Below are 26,285 nucleotides of genomic sequence, written 5' to 3'. Positions count from 1 at the left end.
GAGGTTCCCCAGTACCCATCCCTTCTGTGCCACACCCAGAACTTCTTGAATACCTTCACTTACATAAGACTTATTTACATTTTTCAAAATGTTACCAGAGTGCTGTTCCTAAAACAGAATAATACTGTATTTGCCTTCTAATTCAGTCATGGTTCTACATTAGGAAAGAAAAAAAAAAAAAAGCTACCCCATCTTAGAAATCATACAGATTTGAAGACAAATACATACACAAATTTTTAAGTGTTATCACCTATAATATAGGCTGAAAATTCCAAATGTTTATTTTCCCCCCACGAATAGTTCCCCTAACACAAAGCCAATAGGATTAGAATATATAACTCTATCTAATCTCCTCTCTCATTAGTCACCTGACATACCACAATGCAGCTTTTTTATGACCTAGCACCATAATTGACAGCTTCCAGGAATACCACATAACTTTTTTTATTTGTTCCTTTTAGTTATATGTGACAATAGAATGTATTTTGTCATATCATACATACATGGAGTACAACTTCCCATTCTTGTGGTTGTACGTGATGTGGAGTAACACTGGTCATGTATTCATATCTGAACATAGGAAAGTTATATCAAATTCATTCTACTATCTTTCCCATTCCCACCCCAAATTGCTTCCCCCGGCTCCCCCCACCCCCCCCCCCCCGTCCAATTCGGTGACCACATAACATTTTTCACAACATTGCCCAATAAAAGAAACAGACTTCCATATGGGGATAATACACTTAACCGTTTGTAATTATGTTTTCTGTTTATTCTGCAGGTACTTATCTGGTAATTCATAATTTACCAGAACAAGTTTCTATTTGTACAGATTGCTAACAGATTTATATTCTAATGAATTCACAACTAGCCTAGATTCCTCTGGAGAAATCTGTATTCCTCAGAGCCTCCAGCTGCCTTCAAATCATGTGATGAGTTATTAAAATAAAAAAATATATATGCTTGGACTCTGTCATAGAACTACTGAACCAGAAGCTCCACATTTGAATTACTGGCCCCATGCATTTTTCATAAATCAACTTTATTAAGGTATAATTTACTTCAAATAAAAGCACCCATTCTGGTTTCAAGACTATCTCCATCACATACCAATTCTTGGAGGCTGAAGTGCTAATTTTATTAATATTGTATTGGATCATGTATAAAATTATAAAGTTTGGTTATTTAAAATTAAAACTTTAAAAAAAAAAAAACTTTAGATCCAGGAAAAAAAATACCTATTGTAAGTACACTGTTTGGTGAAGTATCCACAACCAAGATCTACAACATCTCCATCACGCTGTGAACATCAAAACTGGTCTCCTGTTACGTCCACAAGACTTTTTCCTAAGATTTCATGTTTTTTAATTGTTTAAATAAATTCCTTGTTGAAGTATTAAATTCCTCTCATAATTCTAATATCTAATTCATCTCAGTGCTGACATGTGCTACTGGCTATTCTCCTTCATGTTCGATTTTCCTGATTCTTTTCATTTTATTCCAGATGTCTTTAGTTAGTAGGCATGTTGAAATGTAGCATGGGGGATGTAGATTCTGTTTCCCTCTGGGACCCACCAAATGCTAGAGTGGAAAAAGAATGCATGAGTCTCACTGCCTGTTACAGATGGCAAGGAGCAAGTTCACCTCCCTGCTTACACCTTTCCAAAGAAAATATGCACTCACTGGCACTGCCTCATTTCTGCCAGTTGAGGGTGTAAGATCAGGTTTCTCTCAGCCCCACTGGCACCCAGGGGAAGGGGAGATGAGGGATGATTCTACCACTTTGTTGAAGAAGGATGGGAATGGAAGCTCAGTATCAGCCTGGACCCCCCAACCCCCACCCCTACTTATATTCCCTGGTACTCTTCTAGACTACCACCTAGTTCTGTCAATCATGGAATGGAAGATCAGCACCCTGCTGTTGACACCACCTGGCAGGGGTATTGATGAACACTGCCTGCTTCCAACAAGCAGAGTGCGAAGATCAATTTTTTTGCTCTGCCCTGCTGTAGCTTTAGGTGTATGGGATATGGTCTTCCCCTTGGTATTGGATACAGTAGGGAAACAGACATTTAAGTTTTTTTTTTTTTTTTGGATAGGGAAGCAGGGCAGGAGGGGAGTTCCTATAACTGTAGCCATTACTGATCAGAAGTTCCCACAATACCCATTCTATAACTACACAATTTATGAGTTTTGTGTCCTTAGGCATCATTAAGGAAATCCGGAGGATTCACCATCATGCCTTATCTCAAGTCCCTAAGTCGTAGACAGTCTGGATTCTTTCTACCTTTCATGTGCTTTTTTGTTGTGTCATGTTCAAGCTTTTTAGTTTAAGGAAAAAAGACCTTAAGGGGAAAAAGTTTAAAGGAAAGAATGAGGCTAACACTCTTTGCAGAACTAGAACCCTTAGAGATGTATATTTTTAAGATGCCCTCTCAATGATTTTGATGCACAAATTTACAGAAACAGCAGCAATGTTCAAGGGCATTAGAAAAATCAGACCCACTAAAGGAGGTCACCAGACAATCCAATTGTGGATAATACTATATGTAAGGCGACCTACTTGTATACTTTTGTTTGAATTTGTTCATTATTCCTTATAGTAATTTTTATGTGACAATGATTTAAATTATCATTTTCCATATAAGGAGATACTCCTAGTTTAATAGCCAAAGATCACACAGCTCATAAATAATGGAGATACCATGCTCTTTTGCTCCCTGAGTCCACATTTTTACAAACTACTCTCTCACACAATGCAAAGCTTATAAAACTACCTTTATGTATACATTTTCAAAATTTACTCAAACACATTAAGGCATTATCCTCCTGTAATAAATAAAGTCAAGGAACAGGGGAATCAAAAAGGACTTGCCTTAGGCTATAAATTCCAAGAACTCATTGGCATTCTCCCTGGGTTGGGGGTGCAAATTATTAAGTCCTAACTTCTTAGACTAGCTCTTCATAAACTGATACCAGCCTATGTTTTCCAAAGTTAATTCACATTTTAAGGCTTTAAGCTCCAGACAGGAAAAAAATTGTACTTCTGTTAGACTGCACAGCTGTTTAGAACCAACTCAGTAAGCACTGAATTAATGAATGAGAAGCAATGAACCCAGCAAGGGGGCAAAAAAAGTAATGACTCAAATGTAGAGCAACTGAAATGGAACCTGACCAATGTGAATGTCTTATTTGACCCTATATCTGTCACTAAACTAATAGTGTACATCTATCTCAGGCTCTACAAGTTTTATTATCCAAGTTAGACACAATCACAATTCTCCCTAACCCCACCCCTATTGCCAGGGATGGAACTCAGTGCCTTGTTTATTGTGGACAATACTCTATCACTGATGATTAGATGATAACTAAATAATCTTAGCCCAAGATCACAATTTTAGACATTTCAGTTTTCTATGCCAAACAAAAGGGAGACATGGGGATTTCCATTTCTTTCCCTTAGTAAAAGCAAAGAAACCAGGTCACATGACAGGCAGGTATAAGGTGGAACTGAAGCAAAATACACCCAGTCTCTGGATTTGGTTCTTAGCTCCAAATCTTCTTAAGAGACAGACCATTCATTGTTCTTCTGCCCTGGTGATCTCCCTTCTTGTTTATTTGGCAAGCTTCTCATTGTCTTCCAAACCCACCTTGATCAACGTCCTCCTGAACACTTCCACTGGCTGCATGATCTACACTACCACTGCATGTTCTATACTACCCACCATTCTTTGTGGCACCTTTCATTGCTGCTGTTTCCACAGTAATTGAAACCATTTATTTGCACACAGATGGTTCACACTAGACAACTTCTTTAGAGATGAAACAATGCTTAATTTTTTATTCCAGTGTGTGCCTGAAACCTAGCTGCACTGAATACATATTTTCCATTAAGTTTCTCAAAGCCAAGTAATTTTCCCCTAAAAAATCCCAAATCCCCTTTCTCATCATTCCCTTGTCCAGGTACCAGGTAAAGCCTGTGGCTACGTGTAGAAAGATCTCCCGGGCTTTAGAAGATGGGGGTGGGGGTGGGGTGAAATTTTCACAGGAAATGCACAAGAGTCATGGGTGCAGAGGCCAGAGCAACTGCAAGGTTAGTCATCCACAGTTCTTTCTGCTGTAAAATCTGAGCCCTACCCCACAGTGCTCCAACACTGTGAAACACAGTGATAAAGCAACCATGGGTTCAAACCCCAGTACAAAAAAAAAAGATGAAAGGCTTTACTATTCAAAAAAAAAAGAACTCTTAAAACTCAATAACAAAAAAATAAACAACACAATTAAAACATCATATATATATATATATATATATATATATATATATATATATATATATTTGCACACACACACACACACACACACACACACATATATATACACACACACACACACACATACATACATACACGAATGCATAACAAAAACATGAAAAGACATTCAGTATCACTGGTCATCAAGGAAATTCAAACCAAAACCACAATGAGATACCACTGCACACCCACTAGGATAGTTTTAATCAGAAAACCCAAAATAAGTGGTAGCAAAGATGTAAAGAAATTAGAAAACTGCTGGCCAAAATAAATTAAAAGAGAATTACATATGATTAGCAATTTCACTCCTATGTATATACTCAAGAAAAAGGAAAACATGTCTATACAGAAACTGGTACACAAATATCTATGGTAGCATTATTCACAATAGCAAAAAAAGATGAAAACAATCCAAATGCCTATGAACAGAAAATGGATAAACTGTGAAATACATACACATGGATTATCAGCAGCAAAAATGCTACAACATGGATATACCTCAAAAACGTTATGCTAAGTGAAGGAAGCAAATACCAAGATACTACAAAGGTCAAACGTTGTATGATATTCTGAAAACAGACAAACCTATTGAGACAGATAGCAGATTAAAGGAAAAGCAAGGTAAGGGATCAGAGAATGATGGCATTGACTTTTTAATCAGTGGTGTTTAGAGGAGACCCCTGCAAAGAGGTGAAATCTGAATAGAGACCTGAATAAATTGGAGAATATTATTCCTGCTAAATAATGAAAGAAAACAAAGGACTTAAGTCAGGTGCAGTGATACACACCTGTAATCCCAACAACTCAGGAGAATGAGACAGGAGGATCACAAGTTCAAGGCTAGCTTAGGTAATTTAGCACGGCCTTTTCTCAAAATAAAAATTAAAAGGGCTGGTGGGAACACATCTTGGTGGTAGAACACCCCTGGATTTGATCCCCACTATCAAAAAGAAAAAAGAAAAAGAAAAGAAAGAATTTTTTTCTTTCTTTTTCTTTTTTACTTATTTTTCAGTTTTAGGTGGACACAACATCTTTATTTTATTTTTCTGTGGTGTCAAGAATCGAACCCAGTGCCTCACACACGCTGGGCGAGCACACTACCACTTGAGCCACATCCCCAGCCCCAAATTTAATTTTTTCAAATGCAAAGTTGCTTTATTTTTAAAAAATGTGATTCTACAATATGTATACTCAGAAAAATGAGAAATTATATCCCATCTATGTATGATACATTAAAGTATATAAGTCCATTCTACTGTCATGTATAACTAATTAAAAAAAAGGGGGGGATATCTAGCCAGGTGTAGAAGCACACACTTGTCCTACCAGCAACTCAGGAGTTTAAAGCAGAAGGATCACAAGTTTGAGACCAGCCTCAGCAATTTAGTAAGACCCTGTATCTAAAAATTAGAAATCAAGGTTTGGGACTGTGGCTCAGTGGCAGAGTGCTTGCCTCGCATGTGTGAGGCACTGGGCTCAATCCTCAGCACCATGTAAAAATAAATAAATAAATAAAATTATTGTGTCCATCTACAATTAAAAAAATTTTTTTTTAATTAGAAATCAAGCAGGTTAGGGTTATAGCTCAGAAATACAGCACCCCTGGGTTCAGTTCCCAGCAACACATACGCACACATGCACACGCACGCATGCACGCACGCACGCACGTGCGCACGCACACGCGCACACACACACACACAAAATCACACAGGAGAATGCATTTAGCTACAGAGGGGATGTCTAGTTTAGCTTACTTTGCATACATACTGTGAGTTTGGCTTTCAGATCTTACCCTGTGTTAAGACTCTGTCCACCCACAAGATATCCTTCCAGAACTAGGCTGATCTCCCATCAGTGTCCAGCAGTCACCTTGCTAACAAGCCATGTTTTCCCTGTGTGAAACCATGCTCAGGAAGGGGAGAGGAATGCTGGCTTATGGCAGAGCCCTCCTCTTTAAACCTAGAGCTTTTCATAGGTGCTGCAGGGCTCCATCCCCGTCCATCTTCAGAACTCCACCTTCATCCTTTCACAGCTGAGAACCTAAGATTTAAGGAAAATAAGTAACTTAAAATCACAGTCAGCTAAGAGAAGAACCAGAATTCAAACCAGGTCTCATCCCTTCTGTACATGAATTCATCTCATTTTAACTAGGCACATCTTGGGCAGAGTATGAAATATGAAGATTAAAAGTGACTCTACCCTCAAGAAGCTTGTCACCCCAACACCAGAGACCTGTCTGAGGAGCACCAGAATATCCTGTAACATGGAAATCATAGGGAGGACCTGTGACTTTACCACTGCTCCCATTCTATCAGGGGCAACCCATCAAGAACAGAGTCCACCTGTGCCACCACAGGGGCTGACTGCATCCCAGGATTCACAGCCCTTCCCGGAGCATATACAGATGAAACAAGCCCCCCACACACACCTGTTAAATAGCCACTGGCCATTCCTGGCTTCACACTCAAAAGCTTTACAGTGGTTCTAGCAGAGGAGCTACATAAAGTCTCCTCCAGAGCAGCCAACGACATCATTTCCTGGTAACTGTGGCAAGGGCTTGCACTCCCTAAGCAGTCTGTAGCTGTACTTACAGTCAAGATGAAATGGGTGCTGGGCTAACCATTATGTTCTCCACAGAGTGGCCAGGCCTCAGGGACATGTTCACCACTAATGAACTAATGCTTGTAAAGACACAAGGACTAAATACTACATTATTACTAGACTCCACTCTAAATGTAAATCAGGAGAGAGAAAGGGGAAAGAAAACACATTAGCAAATCAGTTTAGGGATCGCTCTTCAGCAAGAAGCAAGCAAAGCTGAGCCACAGGGTAAAATTTTCCTGACTTTCCTCAGTGGTTGGTGTCATAGGTCAGGCAAGCACTCACCACTTAGCTACCCAACCCCCAACTGGACTTGTTCAAGCACACTAAACACAAGGGTGCTACTATAAGAAAATAACCCAATATGATATGTCAAGTTCATTGTATTGTCTCGAGCAACTAATAAAAAATAAAAATTAAAAAAAAAAATAATAACCCAAAGAGAAGAAATGTACTACTGACTAGAAAAATAAGCCAATATAGGCAAAACAAAAAAGACATGGGAAGAAAGAGAAACACTACATGAAACATGTCTGCTGGAGCAATAATCTATTTACTAAAACCATGAGAACAAAACTGAAGTTTAGCCTCAGAAAGCAAAACCAAAAGTCTTGAATCAGAACAAAAAAACTGAAACTGGTTGTAATGCAGCCTCAACTATCCAGAGCTATGGAGAAATGTGATCCACATGCAACAGGCCTGCCCCCCACCCTACCTGGTGCATGGGCGGGGGGAGGCAATTCCCATCCCAAAAGGCAGGCCAGCACAAAGACAGCACCCCAAGGGGACCAGCTCCCTGCTCCATTGCTCATACCCCTGAACAACAGCCACCCGTGGTCCCTAAGACCCAGACTCTGCCAGCCACACTCCCCTCCACAGGCTTGCTCAGGCTCATCCTTAATGAGTACCTATGGTCCAGACTGTGTGGCACCCTGAAACCCCACCATACCCATCCTCCTGTCATGTCACCCCCTGCACCACGCTATAATCAAATCACTTTTCTGGCTCAGTCATAACATGAAAGCACCTGGAGGAAGGATAGCATCTTCCTTGACTTTTTTAGCTTTAGCAACCAATAATATAACCCCTATTATATAGGAAGTTCTCAAAAAAAAGTTTTGATTAAATACAGGTTGAATATCCTTTCTCCGAAATACCATCAGTCTTTTAAATTTCTGATATTTTTGGATTTTGGAATATTTGCATATGCATAATGAGATACCTGGGGATGGGACCTAAGTTTAATCATGAAATTCATTTATGTTTGATACACATCCTTTACACATAACTTGAAGATAATTCTACACAATATGCCTGTCTTGCCTATGACCAGTGACATCAAGTCAGGAGTGGAATTTTCCATTTGTAGAGTCATACTGGTACTCAAAAAGTTTTGAATTTGGCTGGGTACAATGGCACACACCTATAACCCCAGGAACTCAGGATTGCCAAGTTTGAGGCCAGCCTGAGCTACTCAGCAAGACTCTGTCTCAAAATAAAAAAAGAGAGAAGGGGAGTTGGGCTTGGGATAAAGCTCAGTGGTAGAGCTCCCCTGGACTCAATCTCCAGTATGAAAAAAAAGTTTGGGATTTTGGAGGATTTCAGGTTGTGAATTTCTGGATTAAGAACACTCAACCTATAATTCTCAATTACAGCTCTCTGTAATTACAAGTCAGCATCCTTAGGAAAATCTTGGGGACATGAAGAATGCCAGGGAAAACACACACCTCCTGGGCCACAGCTCCTGCCTTGCCCCTACCTGGGAGGGCCACTTATCCAACACTTTTGAGCCCCAGCTGCCTCCCAGGAAACCTGTGCCCCTTCCAGCAAGCTCTGGCACACTGTCTGCACTACGACAGTGACATCCTTCCCCTGCTACATCTCATTCGCCCATTGCTATGAAAACTAACATCTGTAGGATGCCTCACTGGCTACCTTGTTCATAACAGATGATGTTCTTCTTAGAGATGGGGACACCAATTCAGAGGCCACGAGGCCCACCCAAGCTGCCTTCCAGTTCAGCACAGAGGGTAGGACTTCAGCTCCTCCAAGCTGGCACCTCCACCATGTCCATGCATGGATGCCCAGGAGAAGCACCAGGCAGCTTCTGGAAAATCAACTGTACTAACCGACTGGCAGACAGAGGTGCTTATGTTAAGAGAGTCGGAAACATTACCAAGTACAAGATAAAATTTACATTAAATTTTAAGATAAAACAGGCTTGTCCCCACTCCCACTAAGGGAGAAGTCACATAGAAAGGCCTTCTGAAATCTATAAACTTAATTTACCCTTTAATAAGGTTGAAAACAGCAGGCTACAGTAATACAAAAATGAGGGAACTTAATTTCTTAATTTCCAGTATAGTTATGACTTCTGGGCATTAGTGGCAAGGGAGGGCTTAAATGTGCCTGTTCTTTCAGCTTTTAAGTCATGAAAAGCACCCAGGAAAGCTAAGGGTTACAGTGGCAAATGAGCTTCCCATCATGCCTCCCCATGTAACAGAACATCAGGACAGGTTTGCCCGCCCCCACCAGGAAAACAGTCAAAGGAGGCCCTCAAGGTCTTCCCAACTGCAGACACAGACCCCAAGGCACAGGGAACACCCAACTTGCAGCATATAGATGCAAACACTAAAAAAGCCTTACTTACTAAGTGCCTAGCAGTCAGAAAGAGGGGAGGCCTAACAAGAACCATGGCACCTCACATGTATGCAGGCCTAAGGAACACTGACTTTATAGGCACTCGCATTTCACCTCAGACTCCACTGCTGTCCTCAAGATTCTATTACCTGCCGGGTACAGTGGTGCATGCCTGTAATCCCAGTTATTTGGGAATTGAGGCAGGAAGATGGCAAGTTCCAGGCTAGCTTGGGCAACTTAGCAAGATGCTGTCCCTAAATGAGAAAGAAAAAGAGCCAGACATGGTGGTGTACATCTGTCATCCCAGCAACTCAGGAGGCTGAATTCAAAATCAAAGCCCTCAGCAACTTAGTAAGACCCTGTCTCAAAAGACAAAAATAAATTTTGGCTCAGTAGTATAACACCCCTGGGTTCAATCCCCAGTATATATATTAAAAAAAAATTCTGTTATCCTATTTGGTTACTTGGTTTATCTTTTCTCTCCAATTAAAGAAATCTAGTTTCCATGGGCTAGGGTTGTGGCTCAGTGGTAGAGCACTTGCCTAGCAAGTGTGAGGCCCTGGGTTCGATCCTCAGCACCACATAAAGATAAATAAATGAATAAATAAAATACAACTTAAAAAAAAGAAATCAAGTTTCTAATAAATATGCTTTTGAGCTTTGCCACAGAATTGTTTCAACTGAATAGCCAATTAGGATATCAAAACAGCAAATCCTAAAATCTTTCTGTACAGAATGGCTTTATAAGAAATTACCAAGTAGCTGGGTACAGTGGTACATTTGCCAGCTTCAACAACTTGGCAAGGTCCTAAGGAACTCAGCAAGACCCAGTCTCTAAATAAAATATCAAAAAGGGATGGGGATGAGGCTCAGTAGTTAAGTGCCCCTGGGCTTAATCCTGGTACAAAAAAAAAAAAAAAACAGCTACCAAATAGCCTCTATTTAATTGTTTTAATAAAATCAATATGGAATAAATCCTAGAAAAAAGTAAACCAAGAGAGAAAATTAAAGACCTGACTACTCGTTTTTTGTGAATTAAGATTTTAGGTTGTATTAGCAAGGAAGACAGGTTTGGAAGAAGGGGCCGTGTGTGTGTGTGTGTGTGTGTGTGTGTGTGTGTGTGTGTGTGTTTGATACAGAACAGTGGTTTTCATTGTGTCAAATTCTGACCTGAACATCATTTGATCAATTTCACTCTCCAGGATTCCCTCTGTCCTCCTCTTCTCCCTCCCAATTTCCTTTCTCTACCCTAATGTTCTCACTAAAAGGGTCTTTTTTGTTTTTAAACCTTTACACCCCTTAAACCACCACCACTTTTGGAGATTTTATACCCACAAAAACAGTAGGGACAGCAGTGTAATGGGACCCACTGCCCATTCCCCTCTACAGATCATGCTCTTCACAGCAACAGCCTACCAGACCCATTTGAGCTCCTGTAGTCAAGGGCCTTGCAAGAGCCATAGGGAAGCACAGGAAGCATCTCAAATGGAAACCCAATGACCAACAGCATCCCTAGCATCACATGTACTGGCAAAGAAGAAAAGGACAACACCACTCAGATCACATCTTACCAAAAGAAATTGGGGAGGCAAAATTCTTATTGCTATCCTCAGGGTCCTCCAAGTGAGCCCAGATGGAGCCACTGTGCCAGAGACCTCCCACCATTGGGCTCAGCTCCATGGTACTCGCAGAAGTACCACCCTATGACCACCCTAACCAGTCAAGAGATTTCCATTTTTTTCTTTTTTTTTTCCTCTTTGGCACTGGGGATTGAACCCAGGGGCACTGAGCTACATTTCCCAGTCTTTTTTTTTTTTTGAGCTAAGGTTGGCCTCCAACTTGCAATCCTCCAGCCTCAGCCTCCTGAGTAATCAGAATTACAGGCATGTGCCACCACAGCTGTCTTCTAGTTTCCTCCTGGTGGGTACAACTTCTTCCATGCAGGATGGTGAAATTTCCTTTTTCCTCACTCTTCCTACCAGGCTCCTGTCCCAGGGTCACAATCCAGTATCTGCTGACCTCTAGCAACTCCCATCATCATGCACAGGGGCCAAAATGCCCCAGATCTCCCATGAAGGCAGACGCCATGCCTCTCTCATCCTGGCATAGTAAACATAATATCATGGGAACTTGGGCACATTAACTGAGCATTAATTAAATGAAAAAAGACTCCCAAGACCCAGCTGATCCACTTATCTCAAGGAACACGGAATGCAACAGGAATCCCACCCGACTCCTGAAAGGGCAGAAGCCAGCCGTTGCCCACATTCATGACACCACACTACCTGCCACCTTAACCCACAGACCAAGAAAAGGGGAGGGTTGACCCTGAGTGCTAGAAGTCCTGCCTTCTCCTTTCTACACTGGTTTCTCCCCTCCCACACCCTTTCCTGGAACACTGTTGTGCAGACCTTAGTCAATAAAAGCTAGCTTTCCAAAGTAAAAAAGTCACCTTGGGTTGGGGATGTGGCTCAAGCAGTAGCACGCTTGCCTGGCATGCGTGCGGCCTGGGTTCGATCCTCAGCACCACATACAAAGATGTTGTGTCCGCCAAAAACAAAAAAGAAAAAAATAAATATTAAAAATTCTCTCTCTCTCTCCCTCTCTCTTTAAAAAAAAAGTCATCTTGTATTTGTTGTTAATTATAAATAACAGAAATAACACAGGCACTACTTTTTTTTTCTGTGTGAATCTGAATTTTCTTCTCTTTCCACTAGCTCCTTAGAGACTACACAGATGCCCCCCCCCCCCCCCGCAAAAAAAAAAACCATCTTCTACCTCTCTCTACTGCCCTCTTGCCTGCTGGCCTCTGGGCATCTCTCACCCTTTGACTCCCATTCCTCCTACCCAAGCCTAAGCATCATCCTGCACATTCAGGCCTCAGCTACCTCTCCCTTGTCAGCTTCCAAATCCTCTGGCCTCTCCTCCTTTCTTACTATAGCTCTCTTGCCAGTTTCTGTCTGTATCTGAAGACAGATAGCTGAAAAAAATTATTCTTCTTCCTCTATGAACACTTGCAAAGAATGCAAGGGGTCCTGATTCCATAGAATAAATGCAGAGGTCCCTGGTCATGGGACTTCTAAGTTAATAGTTCCTGAACTGACTAATGACAGGAAATTCATCTATTGCATAATATTTGACAGGTTAGATTACTTGCTGTTTGAAGAATCTTGCTATACAAGATGAGAAAATAGAGATGGGTAAATCTAATGCAATTTCCTTTGTGTATGTGAGCTAGTTGCAGCTTACAACATGACAGTGACAGTTTTATCTTTCTTGAAGCAGAGCTTCAACATCTTAAAAAAGGGTTTTAAAGAATGATAAATCACTCTCATCTTTCAGAGACCTCCTCTGCACTCCCTGCCCAGCCCAGTGCTGTCACATGACTCATTTGGAGACCTCCTCTGAACTCCCTGCCCAACCAGAGCTGTCCCTTGGTTCATTTGGAGACCTCCTCTGCACTCCCTGCCCAGCCCTGTGCTGTCCCATGGCCCCCAGGAGACCTACCTTCTACTCCCTGCCAGCCCAGTGCTGTCCCATGGCAACCAGGACACCGCCTCTGTACTCCCTGCTCAGCCCAGTGCTGTCCCATGGCCCCCAGGAAACCTCCTCTGCACTCCCTGCCCAGCCCAGTGCTGTCCCATGGCCCCCAGGTGACCTTCTCTGCACACCCTGACCATCCCAATGCTGTCCCATGGCTCATGTGGAGAACTCGTCTGCACTCCCTGCCCATTCCAGCGCTGTCCCATGGCACCCAGGCAACCTGCCTTGTACTCCCTGGCCACCCCAGTGGAGTCCCATGGCCGCCAGGAGACCTCCTCTGCACTCCGTGCCCTGCCCAGAGCTGTCCCATGGCCCCCAGGAGACCTCCTCTGTACTCTCTGCCCAGCCCAGTGCTGTCCCATGGCTGCCAGGAGGCCGCCTCTTCACTCCGTGCCCAGCCCACTGCTGTCCCGTGGCCCCCAGAAGACCTCCTCTGCACTCCCTTCCCAGCCCAGTGCTGTCCCATGGACCCCAGGAGACCTCCTCTGTACTCTCTGCTCAGCCCAGTGCTGTCCCATGGCGCGCAGGTGACCTTCACTGCACTCCCTGCCCAGCCCAGTGCTGTCCCATGGACCCCAGGAGACCTCCTCTGTACTCCCTGCTCAGCCCAGTGCTGTCCCATGGCCCCAGGAGACCTCCTCTGCACTCCCTGCCCAGCCCAGTGCTGTCCCATGGCCCCCAGAAGACCTGCCTTGTACTCCCTGCCCAGTCCAGTGCTGTCCCATGGACCCCAGGAGACCTCCTCTGCACTCCCTGCCCAGCCCAGTGCTGTCACATGACTCATTTGGAGACCTCCTCTGAACTCCCTGCCCAACCCGAGCTGTCCCTTAGTTCATTTGGAGACCTCCCCTGCACTCCCTGCCCAGCCCAGTGCTGTCCCATGGCCCCCAGGAGACCTACCTTCTACTCCCTGCCAGCCCAGTGCTGTCCCATGGCCCCCAGGAAACCTCCTCTGCACTCCCTGCCCAGCCCAGTGCTGTCCCATGGCGCCCAGGTGACTTTCACTGCACTCCCTGCCCAGCCCAGTGCTGTCCCATGGCCCCCAGGAGATTTCCTCTGCACTCCCTGCCCAGCCCAGTGCTGTCCCATGGCTTATTTGGAGACCTCCTCTGCACTCCCTGCCCAACCCAGTGCTGTCCCACGGACCCCAGGAGACCTCCTCTGTACTGTCTGCTTAGACCAGTGCTGTCCCATGGCCCCCAGGAGACCTCCTCTGCACTCCCTGCCCAGCCCAGTGCTGTACCTTGGCCCCCAGGAGATCTGCCTTGTACTCCATGCCCAGCCCAGTGCTATCCCATGGCCCCAAGGAGACCTCCTCTGCACTCCCTGCCGAGCCCAGTGCTGTCCCATGGCTCATTTGGCGACCTCCTCTACACTCCCTGCCCAGCCCTGTGTTGTCCCTTGGCTCATTTGGAGACCTCCTCTGCACTCCCTGCCCAGCCCAGTTCTGTCCCATGGCCCCCAGGAGACCTGCCTTGTACTCCCTGGCCACCCCAGTGCTATCCCATGGCGGCCAGGAGACCTCCTCTGCACTCCCTGCTCAGCCCAGTGCTGTCCCATGGCCGCCAGGAGACCTCCTCTGCAGTCCCTGCCCAGCCCAGTGCTGTCCCATGGCCCCCAGAAGACCTCCTCTGCACTCCCTGCCCAACCCAGTGCTGTCCCACGGACCCCAGGAGACCTCCTCTGTACTGTCTGCTTAGACCAGTGCTGTCCCATGGCCCCCAGGAGACCTCCTCTGCACTCCCTGCCCAGCCCAGTGCTGTACCTTGGCCCCCAGGAGATCTGCCATGTACTCCATGCCCAGCCCAGTGCTATCCCATGGCCCCAAGGAGACCTCCTCTGCACTCCCTGCCGAGCCCAGTGCTGTCCCATGCCTCATTTGGAGACCTCCTTTAAACTCCCTTCCCAGCCCCGTGTTGTCCCTTGGCTGATTTGGAGACCTCCTCTGCACTCCCTACCCAGCCCAGGTCTGTCCCATGGCCCCCAGGAGACCTCCTCTGTACTCTATGCCCAGCCCAGTGCTGTCCCTTGGCTGCCAGAAGACCTCCTCAGAACTCCCTGCCCAGCCAAGTGCTGTCCCGTGGCCCCCAGAAGACCTCCTCTGTACTCGCTGCTTAGCCCAGTGCTGTCCCATGGCCCCCAGAAGACCTCCTCTGTACTCTCTGCCCAGCCCTGTGCTGTCCCATGGCCGCCAGGAGACCTCCTCAGAACTCCCTGCCAAGCCCAATACTGTCCCGGGGCCCCCAAAAGACCTCCTCTGTACTCTCTGCCCAGCCCAGTGCTATCCCTTGGCGCCCCGGTGACTTTCACTGCACTCCCTGCCCAGCCCAGTGCTGTCCCGTGGTCCCCAGGAGATTTCCTCTGCACTCCCTGCCCAGCCATGTCCTTTCCCATGGCTTATTTGGAAACCTCCTCTGCACTCCCTGTCCAGCCCATTGCTGTCCCATTGCCCCAAGAGACCTCCTCTGTACTCTCTGCCCAGCCCAGTGCTGTCCCATGGCCCCCAGGAGACCTCCTCTGCACACCCTGCCCATCCCAATGCTGTCCCATGGCTCATGTGGAGAACTCGTCTGCACTCCCTGCCCATCCCAGCGCTGTCCCATGGCACCCAGGCAACCTGCCTTGTACTCCCTGGCCACCCCAGTGGAGTCCCATGGCCGCCAGGAGACCTCCTCTGCACTCCCTGCCCTGCCCAGAGCTGTCCCATGGCCCCCAGGAGACCTCCTCAGTACTCTATGCACAGCCCAGTGCTGTCCCATGGCTGCCAGGAGGCCTCCTCTTCACTTCGTGACCAGCCCACTGCTGTCCCGTGGCCCCCAGAAGACCTCCTCTGCACTCCCATCCCAGCCCAGTGCTGTCCCATGGACCCCAGGAGACCTCCTCTGTACTCTCTGCTCAGCCCAGTGCTGTCCCATGGCGCGCAGGTGACCTTCACTGCACTCCCTGCCCAGCCCAGTGCTGTCCCATGGACCCAAGGAGACCTCCTCTGTACTCTCTGCTCAGCCCCATGCTGTCCCATGGACCCCAGGAGACCTCCTCTGCACTCCCTGCCCAGCCCAGTGCTGTCCCATGGCCCCCAGGAGACCTGCATTGTACTCCCTGCCCAGTCCAGTGCTGTCCCATGGACCCCAGGAGACCTCCTCTGCACTCCCTGCCCAGCCCAGTGCTGTCACATGACTCATTTGGAGACCTCTTCTGAACTCCCTGCCCAACCCGAGCTGTCCCTTGGTTCATTTGGAGACCTCCTCTGCACTCCCTGCCCAGCCCAGTGCTGTCCCATGGCCCCCAGGAGACCTACCTTCTACTCCCTGCCAGCCCAGTGCTGTCCCATGGCAACCAGGACACCGCCTCTGTACTCCCTGCTCAGCCCAGTGCTGTCCCATGGTCCCCAGGAAACCTCCTCTGCACTCCCTGCCCAGCCCAGCGCTGTCCCATGGCACCCAGGCAACCTGCCTTGTACTCCCTGGCCACCCCAGTGGAGTCCCATGGCCACCAGGAGACCTCCTCTGCACTCCCTGCCCTGCCCAGAACTGTCCCATGGCCCCCAGGAGACCTCCTCTGTACTCTCTGCCCAGCCCAGTGCTGTCCCATGGCTGCCAGTAGGCCTCCTCTTCACTCCGTGCCCAGCCCACTGCTATCCCGTGGCCCCCAGAAGACCTCCTCTGCACTCCCTTCCCAGCCCAGTGCTGTCCCTTGGACCCCAGGAGACCTCCTCTGTACTCTCTGCTCAGCCCAGTGCTGTCCCATGGCGCGCAGGTGACCTTCACTGCACTCCCTGCCCAGCCCAAGGCTGTCCCATGGACCCCAGGAGACCTCCTCTGTACTCCCTGCTCAGCCCAGTGCTGTCCCATGGCCCCCAGGAGACCTCCTCTGCACTCCCTGCCCAGCCCAGTGCTGTCCCATGGCCCCCAGAAGACCTGCCTTGTACTCCCTGCCCAGTCCAGTGCTGTCCCATGGACCCCAGGAGACCTCCTCTGCACTCCCTGCCCAGCCCAGTGCTGTCACATGACTCATTTGGAGACCTCCTCTGAACTCCCTGCCCAACCCGAGCTGTCCCTTGGTTCATTTGGAGACCTCCTCTGCACTCCCTGCCCAGCCCAGTGCTGTTCCATGGCCCCAGGAGACCTACCTTCTACTCCCTGCCAGCCCAGGGCTGTCCCATGGCTGCCAGGAGGCCTCCTCTTCACTCCGTTCCCAGCCCACTGCTGGCCCGTGGCCCCCATAGACCTCCTCTGCACTCCCTTCCCAGCCCAGTGCTGTCCCATGGACCCCAGGAGACCTCCTCTGTACTCTCTGCTCAGCCCAGTGCTGTCCCATGGCGCCCAGGTGACATACACTGCACTCCGTGCCCAGCCCAGTGCTGTCCCATGGACCCCAAGAGACCTCCTCTGTACTCTCTGCTCAGCCCAGTGCTGTCCCATAGCCCCCAGGAGACCTCCTCTGCACTCCCTTCCCAGCCCAGTGCTGTTCCATGGACCCCAGGAGACCTCCTCTGTACTCTCTGCTCAGCCCAGTGCTGTCCCATGGCGCCCAGGTGACCTTCACTGCACTCCCTGCCCAGCCCAGTGCTGTCCCATGGACCCCAAGAGACCTCCTCTGTACTGTCTGCTCAGCCCAGTGCTGTCCCATAGCTCCCAGGAGACCTCCTCTGCACTCCCTGCCCAGCCCAGTGCTGTCCCATGGCCCCCAGAAGACCTGCCTTGTACTCCCTGCCCAGTCCAGTGCTGTCCCATGGACCCCAGGAGACCTCCTCTGCACTCCCTGCCCAGCCCAGTGCTGTCACATGGCTCATTTGGAGACCTCCTCTGGACTCCCTGCCCAACCCGAGCTGTCCCTTGGTTCATTTGGAGACCTCCTCTGCACTCCCTGCCCAGCCCAGTGCTGTCCCATGGCCCCCAGGAGACCTACCTTCTACTCCCTGCCAGCCGAGTGCTGTCCCATGGCAACCAGGACACCGCCTCTGTACTCCCTGCTCAGCCCAGTGCTGTCCCATGGCCCCCAGGAAACCTCCTCTGCACTCCCTGCCCACCCCAGTGCTGTCCCATGGCGCCCAGGTGACTTTCACTGCACTCCCTGCCCAGCCCAGTGCTGTCCCGTGGCCCCCAGGAGATTTCCTCTGCACTCCCTGCCCAGCCCAGTCCCTTCCCATGGCTTACTTGGAGACCTCCTCTGCACTCCCTGCCCAGCCCAGTGCTGTCCCGTGGCCCCAAAGAGACCTGCCTTGTACTCCCTGGCCATCCGAGTGCTGTCCCATGGCCGCCAAGAGACCTCCTCTGCACTCCCTGCCCAGCCCAGTGCTGTCCCATGGCCCTGAGGAGACCTCCTCGGTACTCTCTGCCCAGCCCAGTGCTGTCACATGGCCCCATGAGACCTCCTCTGTACTCCCTGCCCAGCCCAGTGCTATCCCATGGCGCGCAGGTGACCTTCACTGCACTCCCTGCCCAGCCCAGTGCTGTCCCATGGACCCAAGGAGACCTCCTCTGTACTCTCTGCTCAGCCCCATGCTGTCCCACGGACCCCAGGAGACCTCCTCTGTACTGTCTGCTTAGACCAGTGCTGTCCCATGGCCCCCAGGAGACCTCCTCTGCACTCCCTGCCCAGCCCAGTGCTGTACCTTGGCCCCCAGAAGATCTGCCTTGTACTCCATGCCCAGCCCAGTGCTATCCCATGGCCCCAAGGAGACCTCCTCTGCACTCCCTGCCCAGTCCAGTGCTGTCCCATGGACCCCAGGAGACCTCCTCTGCACTCCAAGCCCAGCCCAGTGCTGTCACAAGACTCATTTGGAGACCTCCTCTGAACTCCCTGCCCAACCCGAGCTGTCCCTTGGTTCATTTGGAGACCTCCTCTGCACTCCCTGCCCAGCCCAGTGCTGTCCCATGGCCCCCAGGAGACCTACCTTCTACTCCCTGCCAGCCCAGTGCTGTCCCATGGCAACCAGGACACCGCCTCTGTACTCCCTGCTCAGCCCAGTGCTGTCCCATGGTCCCCAGGAAACCTCCTCTGCACTCCCTGCCCAGCCCAGCGCTGTCCCATGGCACCCAGGCAACCTGCCTTGTACTCCCTGGCCACCCCAGTGGAGTCCCATGGCCACCAGGAGACCTCCTCTGCACTCCCTGCCCTGCCCAGAACTGTCCCATGGCCCCCAGGAGACCTCCTCTGTACTCTCTGCCCAGCCCAGTGCTGTCCCATGGCTGCCAGTAGGCCTCCTCTTCACTCCGTGCCCAGCCCACTGCTATCCCGTGGCCCCCAGAAGACCTCCTCTGCACTCCCTTCCCAGCCCAGTGCTGTCCCATGGACCCCAGGAGACCTCCTCTGTACTCTCTGCTCAGCCCAGTGCTGTCCCATGGAGCGCAGGTGACCTTCACTGCACTCCCTGCCCAGCCCAAGGCTGTCCCATGGACCCCAGGAGACCTCCTCTGTACTCCCTGCTCAGCCCAGTGCTGTCCCATGGCCCCCAGGAGACCTCCTCTGCACTCCCTGCCCAGCCCAGTGCTGTCCCATGGCCCCCAGAAGACCTGCCTTGTACTCCCTGCCCAGTCCAGTGCTGTCCCATGGACCCCAGGAGACCTCCTCTGCACTCCCTGCCCAGCCCAGTGCTGTCCCATGACTCATTTGGAGACCTCCTCTGAACTCCCTGCCCAACCCGAGCTGTCCCTTGGTTCATTTGGAGACCACCTCTGCACTCCCTGCCCAGCCCAGTGCTGTTCCATGGCCCCCAGGAGACCTACCTTCTACTCCCTGCCAGCCCAGTGCTCTCCCATGGCTGCCAGGAGGCCTTCTCTTCACTCCGTTCCCAGCCCACTGCTGTCCCGTGGCCCCCATAGACCTCCTCTGCACTCCCTTCCCAGCCCAGTGCTGTCCCATGGACCCCAGGAGACCTCCTCTGTACTCTCTGCTCAGCCCAGTGCTGTCCCATGGCGCCCAGGTGACATACACTGCACTCCCTGCCCAGCCCAGTGCTGTCCCATGGACCCCAAGAGACCTCCTCTGTACTCTCTGCTCAGCCCAGTGCTGTCCCATAGCCCCCAGGAGACCTCCTCTGCACTCCCTTCCCAGCCCAGTGCTGTCCCATGGACCCCAGGAGACCTCCTCTGTACTCTCTGCTCAGCCCAGTGCTGTCCCATGGCGCCCAGGTGACCTTCACTGCACTCCCTGCCCAGCCCAGTGCTGTCCCATGGACCCCAAGAGACCTCCTCTGCTCAGCCCAGTGCTGTCCCATAGCCCCCAGGAGACCTCCTCTGCACTCCCTGCCCAGCCCAGTGCTGTCCCATGGCCCCCAGAAGACCTGCCATGTACTCCCTGCCCAGTCCAGTGCTGTCCCATGGACCCCAGGAGACCTCCTCTGCACTCCCTGCCCAGCCCAGTGCTGTCACATGGCTCATTTGGAGACCTCCTCTGGACTCCCTGCCCAACCCGAGCTGTTTCTTGGTTCATTTGGAGACCTCCTCTGCACTCCCTGCCCAGCCCAGTGCTGTCCCATGGCCCCCAGGAGACCTACCTTCTACTCCCTGCCAGCCCAGTGCTGTCCCATGGCAACCAGGACACCGCCTCTGTACTCCCTGCTCAGCCCAGTGCTGTCCCATGGCCCCCAGGAAACCTCCTCTGCACTCCCTGCCCAGCCCAGTACTGTCCCATGGCGCCCAGGTGACTTTCACTGCACTCCCTGCCCAGCCCATTGCTGTCCCGTGGCCCCCAGGAGATTTCCTCTGCACTCCCTGCCCAGCCCAGTCCTTTCCCATGGCTTATTTGGAGACCTCCTCTGCACTCCCTGCCCAGCCCAGTGCTGTCCCATGGCCCCCAAGAGACCTGCCTTGTACTCCCTGGCCATCCGAGTGCTGTCCCATGGCCGCCAAGAGACCTCCTCTGCACTCCCTGCCCAGCCCAGTGCTGTCCCATGGCCCTGAGGAGACCTCCTCGGTACTCTCTGCCCAGCCCAGTGCTGTCACATGGCCCCATGAGACCTCCTCTGTACTCCCTGCCCAGCCCAGTGCTATCCCATGGCGCCCAGGTGACCTTCACTGCACTCCCTGCCCAGCCCAGTGCTGTCCCATGGCCCCCAGGAGATTTCCTCTGCACTCCCTGCCCAGCCAGGTCCTTTCCCATCGCTTATTTGGAGACCTCCTCTACACTCCCTGGCCAGCCCATTGCTGTCCCATGGCCCGCAAGAGACCTCCTCTCTACTCTGTGCCAAGCCCAGTGCTGTCCCATGGCCGCCAGGAGGCCTCCTCTGCACTCCGTGCCCAGCCCAGTGCTGTACCGTGGCCCCCAGAAGACCTCCTCTGCACTCCCTGCCCAGCCCGGTGCTGTCCCAGGGACCACAGGAGACCTCCTCTGTATTGTCTGCTTAGACCAGTGCTGTCCCATGGCCCCCAGGAGACCTCTGCACTCCCTGCCCAGCCCAGTGCTGTACCATGGCCCCCAGGAGATCTGCCTTGGACTCCATGCCCAGCCCAGTGCTATCCCATGGCCCCAAGGAGACCTCCTCTGCACTCCCTGCCGAGCCCAGTGCTGTCCCATGGCTCATTTGGCGACCTCCTCTACACTCCCTGCCCAGCCCCGTGTTGTCCCTTGGCTCATTTGGAGAACTCCTCTGCACTCCCTGCCCAGCCCAGTTCTGTCCCATGGCCCCCAGGAGACCTGCCTTGTACTCCCTGGCCACCCCAGTGCTATCCCATGGCCGCCAGGAGACCTCCTCTGCACTCCCTGCTCAGCCCAGTGCTGTCCCATGGCCGCCAGGAGACCTCCTCTGCAGTCCCTGCCCAGCCCAGTGCTGTCCCATGGCCCCCAGAAGACCTCCTCTGCACTCCCTGCCCAACCCAGTGCTGTCCCACGGACCCCAGGAGACCTCCTCTGTACTGTCTGCTTAGACCAGTGCTGTCCCATGGCCCCCAGGAGACCTCCTCTGCACTCCCTGCCCAGCCCAGTGCTGTACCTTGGCCCCCAGGAGATCTGCCTTATACTCCATGCCCAGCCCAGTGCTATCCCATGGCCCCAAGGAGACCTCCTCTGCACTCCCTGCCAAGCCCAGTGCTGTCCCATGCCTCATTTGGAGACCTCCTCTACACTCCCTTCCCAGCCCCGTGTTGTCCCTTGGCTCATTTGGAGACCTCCTCTGCACTCCCTACCCAGCCCGGGTCTGTCCCATGGCCCCCAGGAGACCTCCTCTGTACTCTATGCCCAGCCCAGTGCTGTCCCATGGCCGCCAGAAGACCTCCTCAGAACTCCCTGCCCAGCCAAGTGCTGTCCCGTGGCCCCCAGAAGACCTCCTCTGCACTCCCTGCCAAGCCTAGTGCTGTCCCATGGACCCCAGGAGACCTCCTCTGTACTCGCTGCTTAGCCCAGTGCTGTCCCATGGCCCCCAGAAGACCTCCTCTGTACTCTCTGCCCAGCCCTGTACTGTCCCATGGCCACCAGGAGACCTCCTCAGAACTCCCTGACAAGCCCAATACTGTCCCGGGGCCCCCAAAAGACCTCCTCTGTACTCTCTGCCCAGCCCAGTGCTGTCCCTTGGCGCCCCAGTGACCTTCACTGCACTCCCTGCCCAGCCCAGTGCTGTCCCGTGGTGCCCAGGAGATTTCCTGTGCACTCCCTGCCCAGCCATGTCCTTTCCCATGGCTTATTTGGAAACCTCCTCTGCACTCCCTGTCCAGCCCATTGCTGTCCCATTGCCCCAAGAGACCTCCTCTGTAGTCTCTGCCCAGCCCAGTGCTGTCCCATGGCCCCCAGGAGACCTCCTCTGCACACCCTGCCCATCCCAATGCTGTCCCATGGCTCATGTGGAGAACTCGTCTGCACTCCCTGCCCATCCCAGCGCTGTCCCATGGCACCCAGGCAACCTGCCTTGTACTCCCTGGCCACCCCAGTGGAGTCCCATGGCCGCCAGGAGACCTCCTCTGCACTCCCTGCCCTGCCCAGAGCTGTCCCATGGCCCCCAGGAGACCTCCTCTGTACTCTATGCCCAGCCCAGTGCTGTCCCATGGCTGCCAGGAGGCCTCTTCTTCACTCCGTGACCAGCCCACTGCTGTCCCGTGGCCCCCAGAAGACCTCCTCTGCACTCCCATCCCAGCCCAGTGCTGTCCCATGGACCCCAGGAGACCTCCTCTGTACTCTCTGCTCAGCCCAGTGCTGTCCCATGGCGCGCAGGTGACCTTCACTGCACTCCCTGCCCAGCCCAGTGCTGTCCCATGGACCCAAGGAGACCTCCTCTGTACTCTCTGCTCAGCCCCATGCTGTCCCATGGCCCCCAGGAGACCTCCTCTGCACTCCCTGCCCAGCCCAGTGCTGTCCCATGGCCCCCAGGAGACCTGCATTGTACTCCCTGCCCAGTCCAGTGCTGTCCCATGGACCCCAGGAGACCTCCTCTGCACTCCCTGCCCAGCCCAGTGCTGTCCCATGACTCATTTGGAGACCTCCTCTGAACTCCCTGCCCAACCCGAGCTGTCCCTTGGTTCATTTGGAGACCTCCTCTGCACTCCCTGCCCAGCCCAGTGCTGTCCCATGGCCCCCAGGAGACCTACCTTCTACTCCCTGCCAGCCCAGTGCTGTCCCATCGCTTCCAGGAGGCCTCCTCTTCACTCCGTGCCCAGCCCACTGCTGTCCCGTGGCCCCCATAGACCTCCTCTGCACTCCCTTCCCAGCCCAGTGCTGTCCCATGGACCCCAGGAGACCTCCTCTGTACTCTCTCCTCTGCCCAGTGCTGTCCCATGGCGCCCAGGTGACCTTCACTGCACTCCCTGCCCAGACCAGTGCTGTCCCATGGACCCCAAGAGACCTCCTCTGTACTCTCTGCTCAGCCCAGTGCTGTCCCATAGCCCCCAGGAGACCTCCTCTGCACTCCCTGCCCAGCCCAGTGCTGTCCCACGGACCCCAGGAGACCTCCTCTGTACTGTCTGCTTAGACCAGTGCTGTCCCATGGCCCCCAGGAGACCTCCTCTGCACTCCCTGCCCAGCCCAGTGCTGTACCTTGGCCCCCAGGAGATCTGCCTTGTACTCCATGCCCAGCCCAGTGCTATCCCATGGCCCCAAGGAGACCTCCTCTGCACTCCCTGCCGAGCCCAGTGCTGTCCCATGCCTCATTTGGAGACCTCCTCTACACTCCCTGCCCAGCCCCGTGTTGTCCCTTGGCTCATTTGGAGACCTCCTCTGCACTCCCTACCCAGCCCAGGTCTGTCCCATGGCCCCCAGGAGACCTCCTCTGCACTCCCTGCCCAGCCCAGTGGTTACCCATAACCCCAGGTGACCTTCTGTGCACTCCCTGCCGAGTCCAGTGCTGTCCCTTGGCTCATTTGGAGACCTGCTCTGCACTCCCTGCCAAGCCCAACGCTGTCCCATTGCCCACAGGAGACCTCCTCTCTACACTCTGCCCAGCCCAGTGCAGTCCCATGGCCCCCAGGAGACCTCCTCTGCACTCCCTGCCCATCCCAGCACTGTCCCATGGCCCCCAGGAGACCTGCCTTCTACTCCCTGTCCAGCCCAGTGCTGTCCCATGGCCCCCAGGAGACCTCCTCTGCACTCTCTACCCAGCCCAGTGCTGTCCCATGGCTCATTTGGAAACCTCCTCTGCACTCCCTGCCCAGACCAGTGCTCTCCCATGGCCCCCAGGAGACCACCTCTGTACACTCTGCCCAGCCCAGTGCAGTACCATGACCTCCAGTAGACCTCCTCTGTCCTCCCTGCCCAACACAGAGCTGTCCCATGGCCCCCAGGAGACCTGCCTTGTACTCCCTGCCCAGCCCAGTGCTGTCCCATGCCCCCCAGGAGACCTCCTCTGCACTCCCTGCCCAGCCCAGGGCTATCCCATGGCCCCCAGGAGACCTTCTCTGCACTCTCTACCCAGCCCAGTAGTGACCCATGACACCAATGACCTTCTGTGCACTCTCAGCCCAGCCCAGTGGTGACCCATGACCCCCAGGAGACCTTCTCTGCACTCTCTACCCAGCCCAGTGGTGACCCATTTCCCCAGGTGACCTTCTGTACACTCCCTGCCCAGCCCAGTGCAGTCCCATGGCCCCCAGGAGACCTCCTCTGCACTCCCTGCCCAGCCCAGCGCTGTCCCATGACCCCCAGGGGACCTGCCTTGTACTCCCTGCACAGCCCAGTGCTGTCCCATGGCTCATTTGGAGACCTCCTCTGCACTGCCTGCCGAGCCTAGTTTTGTCCCATGGCCCCCAGGAGACCTCTGCACTCCCTGCCCAGCCCAGTCATGACCCATGACCCCAGGTGACCTTCTGTGCATTCCCTGCCCAGTCCAGTGCTGTCCCATGGCTCATTTGGAGACCTACTCTGCACTCCCTGCCCAGCCCAGTGCTTCCCCATGGCTCCCAGGAGACCTCCTCTGTACTCTGTGCCCAGACCAGTGCTGTCCCATGGCCCCCTGGAGACCTCCTCTGCACTTCCTGCGCATTCCAGTGCTGTTCCATGGCCCCCAGGAGACCTCCTCTGCCCTCCCTGCCCAGCCCAGTAATGACCCATGACCCCAGGTGACCTTCTGTGCACTCCCTGCCCAGCCCAGTGCTGTCCCATGGCCCCCAGGAGACCTTCTCTGCACTCTCTACCCTGCCCAGTGGTGACCCATGACCCCAGGTTACCTTCTTTGCACTCTCTGTCCAGCCCAGTGTTGACCCATGACCCCCAGGAGACCTTCCCTGTACTCTCTACCCAGCCCAGTGGTGACCCATGAACCCAGGTGACCTTCTGTGCACCCCCTGCCCAGCCCAGTGCTGTCCCATGGCCTTCAGGAGACCTCCTCTGTACTCTCTGCCCAGCCCAGTGCTTACCCATGGCCTGCAGGAGACCTCATCTGCACTCCCTACCCAGCCCAGTGCTGTCCCATGGCCCCCAGGAGACCTCCTGTGCACTCCCTGCCCAGCTCAGTGCTGTCCCATGGCCCCCAGGAGACATCCTGTGCACTCCCTGCCCAGCCCAGTGCTGTCCCATGGCCCCCAGGAGACCTCCTCTGTACTCCCTGCCCAGCCCAGTGTTGTCCCATGGCCCTCAGGAGACCTCCTGTGTTCTCCCTGCCCAGTCCAATGCTGTCACATGGCGGGGTCCAGCTGCTCAGACCACACTCCTTCTTCTCACCTTTGCAGACTGCTTCCATTTCTCCATCATGGCCAGGGTCACAGGAACAGACTCATTCTTCTTCCGCTGAGGTCCTCCAGGAACTCTGTCCCCATCCTCTCCTTCGTCATC

At 52.4% G+C, this 26,285-nt stretch overlaps 1 long non-coding RNA gene across 1 annotated transcript in view; it reads right to left on the bottom strand.

The window, feature by feature from the left end:
• Window positions 1–26,285, bottom strand: part of LOC143386361 (uncharacterized) — a 49,147-nt gene extending 22,862 nt beyond the window's left edge. Inside the window, exons 1-2 of the long non-coding RNA XR_013089572.1 lie at window positions 26,175–26,285; window positions 6,103–6,350 (exon numbers count right to left, since the gene is read on the bottom strand). This is a non-coding gene — a long non-coding RNA (uncharacterized LOC143386361). The remainder of the gene's footprint in view (window positions 1–6,102; window positions 6,351–26,174) is intronic.

This window comes from Callospermophilus lateralis, unplaced genomic scaffold (genome assembly GCF_048772815.1).
Source record: "Callospermophilus lateralis isolate mCalLat2 unplaced genomic scaffold, mCalLat2.hap1 Scaffold_109, whole genome shotgun sequence".
NCBI classification, from domain to species: Eukaryota; Metazoa; Chordata; class Mammalia; order Rodentia; family Sciuridae; genus Callospermophilus; species Callospermophilus lateralis.
Note: the sequence above shows the minus strand (reverse complement) of the source record. Positions and strands in the feature narration are given on the sequence as shown.